Here is a 9,847-nt window from a genome sequence, read left to right on the forward strand (position 1 = left end):
GGTTTCACTTTTGCATAGTGGCTTCTGTACTATGTCCTGTTCTAAATTGACGTTCGGCTCTTAAAACGTTCACAAAATTTGATAGCTGAAAGCTTAGACCCTTTCATTTATAATTAAAAAAACCCATTGGCACAGAGCATTGTTATTTACAAATAATGGTTTTCGTAGACAAACAGCCTGTTGGTTTACGTTTTCAAATATTAATGATAGTCTGGGCTATTCTGCCTACTTCCCTTCCGTTTTATCAATGGGTGCAAATTGATGTAGATATAACAATTGTGCTTAAAAACGAACAAAAACCCAGATGAATTTATACACAAGCAGTCTTTTCTCTTTGGTTTTTGTTTTTGTTTTCCTTTCCTTTACCACTGGGTCAGTGCTTGTCCTTCGAAACGGTCTGTTTGTGTCGAGTGAAATAATTTAAGAGAAAAATAAGTTTAGTTAATAAAAACTACGGGGCAAAACGTTCGACGTTTGTGAAATTTCAATGTTTAGTGTCTATCGTGGAAACACGCACGCATGCACGCACGCACGCACGCATGCATGCACACACGCACACATACACACACAAATAAACATATTCCCGTATATACACTCTTCCTCATGCATTTTTTTCTCACACACTCACACAAACACACACGAATAAACGCAAGATGGCACATACACAGATCACACACGCTCAAACAAACATTCGTGCACAATACTTTCTCTTTTTCAGCCTCTCTCCCTGTCCTAACATACACAATACGAGCGCACATACTTGCACACAAGAATACAAACAGAACACAAACACATAGAAAATAGACGCTCGCACACACAGTCAGACACACACACACACATGTACTCACACAAACACACACACACACACACACACACACAAACACACACACACACACACACACACACACACACACACACACACACACACACACGGAAAGAATATATCACTAGCAAATTCATCTTGGGATTTTTCAGGGTGCAAATCGGTTTATGGTGGGGAGAACTGTCGAAAAATGACCGTAAGAGGATGATGGTATCGATGGTTCGGAAGCTGGGGAGCGATGCAAAGTACATCAATGGTTGACCTCAGGAGAGCAGCAGGACTGCGAGTGATTGATGCGCAAAGACTTCAGTTTCTTCCTCACACTCAAGTTAAAAATGCGGGTACTGCGCGGCCGATAACTGTGGTGCCTCTCAGTTGTTTCATAGACCGACTAGATCTAGGGGTGACTTTAGATATGTCATGTCTAGGTTGAACAGAGTGTAGTACATCAATGAAATGTCATCCGCATTCTGCAGGAAAAATAGGCCAGATTTTCATTTAGCTAGTGCTGGCAGTCCTGTACAACGCGACTGGATCGGCTCAAATCGTCGGTCTATGTGGAGGGCTGGAATAATTGACATTTTTTTAAAACGAGAAATTGAGTTTAAAAAAGAAACCCCAACCAATCAACCAAACAAACAAACAAACAACAACAAACAAAAAAACAGTCAAGAGAAACTTACCTTTCCCCTCAGTTACAATGAATATATACGGGAGACGTATCTAGTTTGCGACACGTGTGTCACACGAGTGCTTGATAGATTCGAGATTGCACTTTGATCAACACTGCTGTTTCCTGGTACATAACTGTCTTGAAACCTTGTCTCGGGGGGACCATGGTATTGATGCCAAGGTGTATTCAAGCCGAAAGTATACCCTAACAGACAAGGTCCGATCTTGTAAATCAGATTTGGATGAATAAATTTTAAACTTCTTTACACTGTAGCATAATATGGGAGATTTCATAAAGGAACCTCTCGACTGTCCTAAAGCAGTGCCGAAACGACTTTAGATAGATCCATACTTTTGTAGATAGCTTTTTTCATTTTTTAAAAACACTTTCGTCTCTGGTTGAAATCTGATAACAAATAGTAACGGTCTGGGAAGTGGCTGTTAGTCTTTTTCCATTTTAAAGTTCGGCTGTCATTACTACAGAGCCCTTTCTCTCTTTTATTACCCCCTCCCCCTCAGATTCGCTCACTCTTGCCCTCTTCATCTGTCTCTCTCTTTATCACATACCATTTCTCTTTATTCTCTCTTTTAGGCAATCTTTTTTGCATTGTCTGTCTCCCTCTTTAACTCTCTCATCCTCTCAAATGCCCCCCCCCCCCCCGTGCTTTTACAGATATCAGTCTCTTCCCGGACTATTACTTCCACTCTTCGGCTTTTTAAATCGCATCCTCCCATTTTCTCTTTGCCTTTGTGATTAGTTGTATAAGAATGTGTTGCTGTTTGTGTTGTTGTTTCTGTTGTTGTTATTATTGTTGTTGTTGTTGCTGCTGTTGTTTTACTATAAAACGGACGCATTTATTTATTCAACCAATCCCTTCAGAGCTTGGCATATTAATTTATTCTACTCACTTTCCCGTCTTTCTACTTATCTTATCTTCTGCTTTTTCTCCCCCTACCCCACGCTCTCTCTCTCTCTCTCTCTCTCTCTCTCTCTCTCTCTCTCTCTCTCTCTCTCTCTCTCTCTCTCTCTATCTGTGTTTCTGTGTGTGTGTCTCTATTTTCTTTCTGTCATTATGTCTCTATTTTTCTCACGTCCCCCATTCTCTCACCCTCCTTTCCTTCTATTCCGAGCTTTCTCTCTTACTCCAACTGTTCTTTTTTCGGTCTTGCAACACACTCCGCACCACCTTCTCTCTCTCTCTCTCTCTCTCTCTCTCTCTCTCTCTCTCTCTCTCTCTCTCTCTTCCTCTCTCTCTCTCTGTCTGTATCTGTCTCTCTCTCTGTTTCTCTCTGTGCCCTCTCTATGTAGCTCACACCCTCTCCCCTCCCCCCCCCTCTCTCTCTCTCTCTCTCTCTCTCTCTCTCTCTCTCTCTCTCTCTCTCTCTCTCTCTTTCCCTTTTCCCAGTCGGTTTTATTTTTCATTTTGAACCTTCCTCTTCCTGGCCCAAAGGATCCTATAAAGCATTAAGAGCCAGATAATATCTCAGCTCCAACCATCGGTCAGTCGAAAGTCCATCAAGCTGCTTGAAGAGACTGTCGGCTCTGGTCGCGCGGGTGGACACAGAGGGTGGTAAATCAGACAAATCTATGCTTTTGTATGACTCCTTTTTTCCATAAATTGGTTTCTTCGTTTGCTTGAGAGCCTGGATTTTTGTTGTTGTTTTTCGGGTAAATTAAAAGGGGTTTCTTGAAATAAGCATTAAACAGGTAATAACAATTTATTTTGAAAACCACCTTGACTGACTGTTTACGTTTTAATGTAGGCCTACCCCTCTTGTCGAAACAATTTCGATCATTGAAAAGGGCCGTTGCTCTGCCCTGCCTTTCAGAACAAACAGGGATTTGAAGATTGCTATATACAGTGGCGTCCAAAAGAAACTTGAAAATGTAATCACCCAACCATAGAGTTAAAACCTTGTTTTATCCACTGATGTAGCTTACCAATTTAAACCTATTTGAATTCAGCACCGTATGACCCGCTAATAATCTGTTTATGTTAAGAGACACCCTAGATGCGGTCAACCAAAAACTACCTTAATTAAAATAATCAGGCTTGGCAAAATTGTGCGAAATCAAAGAAACATAAAATTGATTTAACGCATGTATTGAGAAGCGTCAATATTGATAGAATGGACATACATTGCATGTTCAATGAATGGAGAATTTTGTACCTGCAATAACAATATTTATTACGATATTTTGTTCTCTCAAAACGGAAAACAGAGCAATCACAAATACCACGCAAAACTCGGACTTAACATTAAATGTGCTCATTGCTATTTAGCTTAGGAGCCATGGGTTTTGTTCACTCCAAGAATCCTTTAGGTATCAACTCTATTAAATTTGGGACATAGATGTGTGCCATTTTATCCCAAATGTCACAGACAGTTACAAACAAAGGGTCTGAATTGGGAGCAAAGTCACTTTTCTTCAGCTTCTGTTTCATGGAACTTCACATACCTGTAGGATTCATATCCGGGCTATTTACTGGTGGCCAATCCAACTTTGATTTGGTTTGGTTTCCAGAAAGTGTCTAGTGGCACTGGCCCTTTGAGAAAGTGCATTGCTATGCATGGATATGTCTTCTTAAATGACACCAAGACGAAAATAAGGGTAAGACATGGCTTTCCAGCATATGCGCGATGAAGTCTACTAAAACAAGCCATCCGGTGATTCTCACGAGGGTGGTTTTGTTCATTCCACCCCAGACTACCAAACCCATGGCAGTTTCGTGGCCTCTGTTCCTAATTGACAAATTATGATTATATCAAAAATCTAACTAACACAGTCCATGTACAAAAATTTTAAAAAAAGGTTTCGTAGCCTACATGAATCCAATAGTTCTAAAACAAAAACACATTTATACTAATGATTGTTTAGTCCAGGTTTTGCGTGGTATTTGTAACTGCTCTGTTTTCCAATCTGTTTGAAAATAAAATTATTATATGAAGATGCTGTTCATTGCTGAGACAATAAATTTACTTTTCATTTGATATCCAATGCATGTCCATTCCCCCAACGTTGATGCACCTCAAAATACACGCGAACACACTTTTACGTTTCTTTGATTTCGCACAATTTTGCCAAATCTGATTTTTAAGGTCAATTTTGAGTGATCATATCTCGGGTGTCTCTTAACATAAAAGGCTTATTAATGTGTCAGATGGTGCAGAATTTATTTAGCTTTAAATTTACATGCTGCATGAGTGGGTTGCGCAAGACTTTAACACGATGATTAGATGACTACATTTTCAAGTTTCTTTTGGACGCCACTGTATAAAAACAGGCAAATAATACATTATACTCGATAAAATTGATTATTATACCACAATCGACCATTTTAGAGAAATTGCTAACCCAGCACGACGAAGTCAAAAAAAGGTTGGCGTACGGAGGACTCTGAAGACCAAGAGACGGACGTTTTTTTTTTACAAGTATCTCTTTCTTTCTGCTGAGACTCTCTCTCTCTCTCTCTCTCTCTCTCTCTCTTTCTCTCTCTCTCTCTCTCTCTCTCTCTCTCTCTCTCTCTCTCCCTGTCTGTCTGTGTCTGTGTCTGTCGTTATGTTTGTCTGTCTGTCTGCCTGTCTGTCTGTCTGTCTGTCTGTCTGTCTGTCTGTCTGTCTGTCTGTCTGTCTGTCTATCTGTCTGTCTCTCTCTCTTTCTCTCTGTCTGTCTGTGCCCAGGTTGGCCCTGACAGGCCTGGTCAGAAGCCCGCCTCCTAAATGATCTAAATTGTGTCGATGGAGGCGTAAAACCTACATTAAAAAAGTAGAATCTAGTGCAAATTTGACCGAGAGATTGCCTTTTAAAGGGTCCTCTATTTTAGACACCCTGTAAAACGAATGGAAATCACTTCCAACCAAACGATTCGGTACAGACGCTTGCCATTAACTAATTTCTACCCAGACAGTTGCCACTACAGCAAGGTTTCCTGTTTGTTTGTTTGTTGTTGTTTTTTTTTGGGGGGGGGGGGGGGGAGTCATCGACAAAATTCCTGCAAATCTGTGGTTACTGCTTTTAATTTGGCTCCTCCGAAGTAGGCGACAATCATGTAGTTGGCCGTTCCCTATTAGAATCAGTACTGGGAGTTCTTTTCTTTTTCTACCACTAGATGCGATTCCTATTACAAACGTTAGTCCAGTTCGAGGCCCAAATTCAAAATCTAAATCGATATCCCTTTAAAATATGAGCTTCGGAGGGGGTGGGGGAGGGGATAGTTTGAGTGGATCGCAAAGAGCTTGACTGAGTCAAGAGTTACCAGGATCGATCCAGATACCCATAACACGAAAGGCATTCTGAGTTTCAATCTAAACTCTCACGTTTCCACAAGGAGTCTCAAGAGCGTGATGTGACCTGACTTACTCACAGTACTTTAAGCTGTACCAGACACTTTGGCCCAGCAATTTTTTGGGGGGCAAAGTTATACGGTATCATCAAACCATTTAAAAGATTGTCTGTACCCTAAATTTATTATTTTCCTTTCAAATTTTGTGGCTCATTTACATTGCTGTAACTATTCTGTCTCGACCACAGGGAGAATTCTTTGACCATTGAGGACAACTGCTAACTATTTGCCCTACACTCATACACATAAACACGCACGCACGCACACACACACACACACACACACACACACATGAACAAACGCGCAAAACATTTCATGCAAAAATAGCAGCATCATTTTGGGGATAAATTCAAGAGGAGAATACCTCCAAAATTTAGACGTTGAAGAAGTATGCAGTAAGTAAATACTTGAACACACTGCTGTGCAAATACACAGAACTTATAAAATGTTAGATCATATCACAACGAAAGGGAGAGTACCAATCTTTCTAGAATAATAAGAGCAAAGACGTGGGTAGGCTTTCATAAAGAGAAGAACAGAAAATCGGATTCCCACAAGGAAAGAACCTTTTGCAACTTAAAATTTGAATTTAGTCTAATTCTGAAAGGTGATGTTGGTTCCTAGAAAAAAGAGGAGGAAAAGAAGATAAAAAATTATCTCCAGTAAAAAATGGAATTGAAGACTCCCTTGTAATAGTGATTATCACGTCACTACTATTAATTTGACTTCTTTATTTCTTTCAAAACTGGTTTAAAAGATGACTGTCTCTCTCTCTCTCTCTCTCTCTCTCTCTCTCTCTCTCTCTCTCTCTCTCTCTCTCATCTTTCTTCGTATGTGTGTTCGTTTGTGTGAGCTGAAATATATACGAATCGCTGTTTCTTTGAGGCGTGTCATGCCCAGCAGTAAAAGCAGGGTACCTTCGTCTGGTTTCAGCCGGGGCCGAGGAATGTTATTGTGAATGCTCCAGAAGAATCTCAACTTCTACCACCTAAGTGATCATGGCATGGGTAATCATTATTCTGGTACAAACGTCTGATGTTGGTCAGTAAACTGTGTTTGTAATTACCTTTTCCCTTCAAGTGTAGGTTTACGTACTGTGAGGTAAGGTTCTAGGGTGAAATGGGGACACAGAAAAGTTATGATGATGGTAGCGAAGAAGATGATGATAGTAATGGTGATGGTCATTGGGACACGTTAAGGGTGCAAATTGTCTCTCTGCCTAGTTTTCTCTGCGTGAGTTTGTTTGTGCCTCTCTCTCTATCTCCATCACTCTCTATTCTCTCTCTCTTTAGCTATATTTATTTTGTTTTCCTCCATCCTTTAATTTTTTAGGTAAGTGTTGTTACACCCCCATCGACACACTTAAGATAATTTAGGAGACGGTATTGACCCTGTTTGTCACAGCCAGCCCGGCCCGAGAGGGATACAAAGTCCCAGTAGAAAGACCAAACAGACCTCGAATCTTTAGCGTACGACAGCAAAGCGCCCAATCACTACACCACAGATGCCGATAACCTCTGCAACACACACGTTTTCACTGTCTGTCTGTCTGTCTGTCTGTCTGTCCGTCTGTCTGTCTGTCTGCCCCCCCCCCCCCAATCATTCTTTCGGTCTCTCTCTTTCTCTCTCTCTCTCTCTCTCTCTCTCTCTCTCTCTCTCTCTCTCTCTCTCGCTCTCGCTCTCTGTTTATATTCCTCTCAATGTCTCTCTGCATCTCTGTTTCTGTCTGCCTTTCTGTCTGTCCCTCCTTCTCTCCCCCCCCCTTTTCGTTCGTTTCCACTCTCATATCTCCGTGATCACCCTCCCCCCGTCCGTCCATCTCTCCACCAAAAAGCCCTTCTCCCCGCGGGACGCCAGCCCTTCTGTGCGAGACCACCGGCCTCTGTCGTGACGCGGGAGCGGAAATGAAGATCTCTCTTTAATGAAATGGGTTACGGGGCTAACATCTATTGAATTTAGAGGTTCCAAATAAGTTGCTCTCTATATAAGGATCGATTCCTGCTACCGGCAGCCGCAAAGTATTGTTTTCATCACAGGCAACTCGCAACTATTTGTTTATCTTGCGTTTCTTATTAGCATCGTAATCTGTAGCCAATATTTTAAACCTTATCATAGACTATATTTGGTAGGTCCTCTGCAAGGAAGCAGATTTGAACTGGCAATCAGTTTCAATAGGTGGACAGCCAAATTTTAGATGTTTTGTACCCGGTGCCTTGAAACTCATCGTGGGTAATTGTGCCCAATCTACCAGTTTGCCGCTCTCCCTCTCCCGAACGAGAGAAATCAAACGGAAATTTGCAAAACCACATAAACTACCCCTGTACACTTGTTATATTGTAAATAATATAACACGTCTTGGCAGTTCTCATGAGCAACAGCCGGACCAGCAGTGGAAAGGTCTGAAAACGTACCTTAGAAATTATGCCCCAAAGACACTCTTCCTTTTATTTTAGTAGCACGCTCTCTTCAGGAGCGCAGCTGCTGGTGCATTTATGCAAGAGTCGGCTAGCGTCCTGGTCGTCTCTGACGGGGAATAAACCACTGGAGACCATCGTGGCGTCGTCTGAATGTTAGCGATCTGTGAACTGTGAATATCTCTGCGTCGGGAAAAGTGTGTGGTGAAGATGGAAAAAACCCGAAAACTGCACGTTTGAGAGAACAAGACGTGATCTGCAGAATGGAGGAATAGAAGAACGAGGGTGAACACGAATAAGAGTGACACAGAATTCAGATAGAGAGAGTGAGAGAGAGAGAGGGGGGAAGTTAGAGAAAGAAAGAGAGAGAGAGAGAGAGAGAGAGAGAGAGAGAGAGAGAGAGAGAGAGAGAGAGAGAGAGAGAGAGAGAGAGAGAGGGGTGGGCTGTGTACAGCTATATTGAGACGAGAGGGAGACCAATGGGGGCACAGAGACGAGGAAAAGTAGAGAGTAGAGATAGAGGGGGGAGAGAGAGAGAGAGAGAGAGAGAGAGAGAGAGAGAGAGAGAGAGAGAGAGAGAGAGAGACTGAGGGAGAGAGTGAGTGAGAGAGACAGTTATATAGAGACAGACACACACACACGCGCACACACACGCACACACGTATACAGAGAGAGAGAGAGAGAGAGAGAGAGAGAGAGAGAGAGAGAGAGAGAGAGAGAGACAGACAGACAGACAGACAGACAGACAGACAGACAGACAGACAGACAGACAGACAGACAGACCAACAGACACACAGAGAACAAGAGAACGCGAGGAAGAGAGTCTATGCTGTTTTAATCCTTTTTTGGAGTGGAGAGGTGTGCTTTTCGAAATATAATTTTTTGCATAGCCTTGTTTCGATAACATGCCAGAAGTACTTTTTCCACTTCGCTGTACACTTTTTCCCCGACTTAACACAATAATTATCAAATGAGTCTTCTGTAGACGAATGCTTGTGCGTTATTTTACGGTTCTTATTTTTGTCCCAAAAACATTTATTTTATATGTACCATTGGACAAAACCACAAATTTCATTTACCTGCAATTGTTGCCAAGCGACAAGACTAACCAAGCGTTTCCACTCACTTGTTTTGGGAAGCCAAATTTTAAATATTTAATGTTTTTCGGCTAGAAACGTGTTCATCTGTGCTAGAGATAAGGAAATGCTTAACAGTACAGCGGGCCCAGAATCCTAATTCGGTCTTGGCTGACAACTACCACGCTAAAGAAAACAGGTCAACCTTGTTAATTGAATTTTGGTGTTGGAAATCTTGGCTTGCGAAAAATTCTGTTTTGTTTTCCCCTCTACCATTTTCTAGAAAGTTTTAAATTTTCTTTGTGAGTAATCAAACCAACCGATCCTTCAAAAGTTTACCCATTTATACATTGTTCTACTGAGTAAACGGGGAAAACGTTTTTTTGGGAAAAGAAATTCAGCCGAGATTCTCAGCGGATCCCAAAGAAATTCCGATGCATCAAATGTATGGTGCGCACATTTTCAACTGCGGGAAAGATCTCGAGGTATGGTATTCTCTCCCTTACCGGCCTGAAA

Source organism: Aplysia californica, unplaced genomic scaffold (genome assembly GCF_000002075.1).
Source record: "Aplysia californica isolate F4 #8 unplaced genomic scaffold, AplCal3.0 scaffold00322, whole genome shotgun sequence".
Taxonomy (NCBI): domain Eukaryota; kingdom Metazoa; phylum Mollusca; class Gastropoda; order Aplysiida; family Aplysiidae; genus Aplysia; species Aplysia californica.